Source organism: Primulina huaijiensis, chromosome 14 (genome assembly GCF_012295235.1).
Source record: "Primulina huaijiensis isolate GDHJ02 chromosome 14, ASM1229523v2, whole genome shotgun sequence".
Classification (NCBI taxonomy): Eukaryota; Viridiplantae; Streptophyta; class Magnoliopsida; order Lamiales; family Gesneriaceae; genus Primulina; species Primulina huaijiensis.
The window spans coordinates 9558368-9561949 of NC_133319.1; the positions used below are offsets into that span (position 1 = coordinate 9558368).

Sequence of the window (3582 nt, forward strand, 5' to 3'; positions counted from 1 at the left end):
TCCGTATCGGTATTAGTGTCTCATAAGGAACAATTGAAATTCCCCTCTCAAATAAGCAAAATCGAATTCAAAACCAACAACAATTTAGGCACCCAAAGATATGATGTATGTGAATAAATTCCTCCCATCTCTTCGATAGTTAAAACAACTCTAACTAAAATCATCCGTGCCAACGAGAAAGCTCAGTTGAAGGACGATCAATGACTACTACTGAAAAGGACACAATCAATAGCACCTTTTGAACAGACTTCCTGCAACCAACTATAGTACAAGGCTGCTTTCCGCACTTAAAGAAGGCAAAAAGCTGTCAACAGGGGCAATGCTAGGGGAAGGAAGCAAGCAGAGTCAAAGGCGGGTCAAACTCACATAAGCAGAGGGGGAGACACATTCATGAAAAGCGAGAAGACATGCCATAGGGGACTGACCAACTATGAATAGATCTTACTTACGGGTAAGATTAGGAACATCTATTAGTCCGTATCGTGGGTCTACTTGTTACAAATAGCGAGCTTAAACATTCCAAAACATTGACAGAGGTCCTCAGACAGACATCGAAAAGGGGACGAAAAGAGTCTATTTACCTTTACAATATTCCGGAATGTATCATGGCTCTATCTAATTAATTTTTTTAGACGAAAAAAAAGAGTTCTGCATCTCTCCGAGGCTGGGGAAGAGAGAGCGGGGGGCTACAAGCCCTCTCTCGTTGTTGTTCGTGGACCACCCATACCTTCTTTCCCCTTCGCCCGGCCTGGTGAGATCATCTTTCTCGAACGAAGTGAAAGTGATAGGAAGAGAAGACGGCTGGCGGGAGATCTCGATTCATAAAACCCCCTTTACTAGTAAGGGGAAAACAAAAGTGCGCTCCTGCGCGCCAACTGAAGAAAAGAGCTTTGGAAGCTTACCTTAGAATAGGGTTCCAAATCTATCAACCTAATAAGAAGAAAGGGGCAAGCTAAAACCTACTCCTAACAAGTTAGTTGATGGGTCAAAGTATTGCATTCTCCATCTGCCCGACAGCAGCAGGGGGGGTTCGATTCCCGTTATACGCGATGTGGCGAAAAAGACTGATTCAACGAGATATGCCTTGCCATCATTAAGATTTAAAACTTGTCGTCTACTTTTAAGAAATGTTTGGAACAGAGAACTTACAATAATACAACGCCGCATTCTCAAAAGATTGAGAAACAAGAAAAGATCTATGAAGAGAAAGATTTATTCGAGAAAAAATCTTAATAGTTACATCCAATCACAAACTACACGAAAGTTGTCCCTTTTTCATAGAGATTTATCCATCACAGAGATGCACAGAAGAAGAAAACGATCATATATCCCTTTCCTACTCAATCCAGAAACAAGATCGGACGTTATTCCGGTTCGTCTCCATTTTCGTGAAACTATTCCTCAAGCAAGGCAGACGATAAGTCATCGAAGGGTTTGTGTGAATAATAGAATGGTAAACAATTATTCATGTTAAAGTGTCCCACGGTGATATAATATCTTTTCAAGAAAATGATGTGAGAACCCGCGGTGAAAAAATCATAGGCAAATTTCTGGATCGCCCGGTAAGAATGTGCAGAAGAACCAAAACAGAATGGTTCCGAAAATTCAAAACGTTGAAGGGATGCCGCCTACTACTAAAATCCCAGTTTTTACAACAGTTGTGTTCTTCTATGCAAGAAGAAGACACAAAGAAGTTTGGATCCAAAAAAGTATGCTTAGGCAGTTATTTCGATGAGTACAACATAATGAAGAGGAATTTGTATCATTTCAAATCCTTATTCTTATCGAAGAGAAAGAACGAGAAAAACAAAAATTGTGGGGACCCGGGCTCTAACTCGATTATCTTTGGGCTTAATTGGATCTTTGCTAGAAAAAGTGGGTCAAAATTTTTGCTTTTAACATTTATTCAAATGTATACGAACAAGTCCAAGACATCATATAAAATACTGTCATCTTATTTAGCTGCAAATAACATTCCCATGTTCAACTACAATTAACATAATAGTGTTTAGAAATTCAGTACATGTCTAGTAAAAACAACTAGTGATTTTCTACGCCCGTGATCTCCACGCTATCTCGATCTCTCATCCTCTGCGTGACCCTGATCCTGCCCCACCTGCTGTTATGCACACATACAGACACAACAACAGCCGGAGACTCCGGTGAAAACAAATCCCAGTATAATNGACTCTCCTATCTTAAATGCTTGAATATAAATCTATAAACAAAGCATCAACATATAAAAAGGTAATAATCTAGTATGTGATTTTGGGAAACTCAAATCAGATCTAATTCGAGTTATGTCTTCCCGAATCAACATGAATTATACCTTCTTGTCGTATAATCTTTGTCGTAGTCGAGGTCTCGATGTCGAATCTGTCAATATCAAATCTGAAATAACAATGTGGAGATGCATTCTATCAATCTTCAACTCAATTCCATCACATAAACAAATCAGTAATAATTCTCGATACATTTCGACGGCATAACGACATAGTTTCTCGATACCCATCAACTCAAATATTAATCAACTAACATCAACAACTCATAATCCACAACAATACCAAGCCAAAACACAATAATTCTGCACCATCTAGTTTCGGCGAACATGTTGGAATTTTACACAAATTGCATACGACATCCGATAATCGATCCGTTTACGGCGTTATGATCTCTAGCTACTCAAGAACCTATATTTCTAATAAAATCACAATTCCTCCAACATATAGATTTCGAAACATGCTGGAAATGAACAAAACTTACATCCTTTTGAAGCTAGTGATGCAAGGAGCAATAATCTGAATTCGGAACTAAATTCGGGTAGTCGAATCTTGTAAAACCAACAAGTTACTCTTGAAGAAAACTTGAGGAACTTTCATGGAGTTTTGTCTCGTTTCTGTAGGTGTTGAAGTCTGAAATGAAGGAGAATACATGTTATATGCATGGCAAGGACACATGTTTTATTTTTCACTTAACACGTCTCACCGCGGGTGCGGTAGCTTTTCACCGCGGGTGCGCTCAGCTCACGGCATCCCCATCTAAAAATTCAGAAACAGCGACCGCGGGTGCGGTCCCTTTTTCACCGCGGGTGCGCTCAGGCTACGGCAACCCATCCATAATTCTAGACTCGAAGACCGCGGGTGCGCTCACTTCTGACCGCGGGTGCGGTGACCCTACTGTAATTCTTCATATTTTATGAGTTACAACCGCGGTTGCGGTCTGTCTTGGACCGCGGGTGCGGTCTTTTTTTTAGTCAAAACTCTACTTTCTGCCCTTACACCGCGGGTGCGGTAGAAACTGGGGCGCGGGGGCGGTGTCTTTTCATGCAAACTTCATAATCTCATCTTATCATCCTACTATTCTTGGGCATTACATTTCTCCCCCTCTTAGATATGAGTTCGTCCTCCAACTCGCAAGCAATCCCTCAAAACATGTATAAGATAATCAATATAATCAAAACTAAAGGAAGACTCACATCATGGAAATAGCTCGGGATATCTCTGTCTCATCTCGGACTCTGTCTCCCAAGTAGCTTCTTCGGTGCCATGACGACTCCATTGAACTTTCACTAATGGAATAGTC

At 40.6% G+C, this 3582-nt stretch overlaps 1 pseudogene; it reads left to right on the plus strand.

Moving 5' to 3' along the window:
* Positions 1 to 726: 726 nt before the first annotated feature.
* Positions 727 to 3582, plus strand: part of LOC140957961 (small ribosomal subunit protein uS4m-like) — a 13242-nt pseudogene continuing 10386 nt past the window's right edge.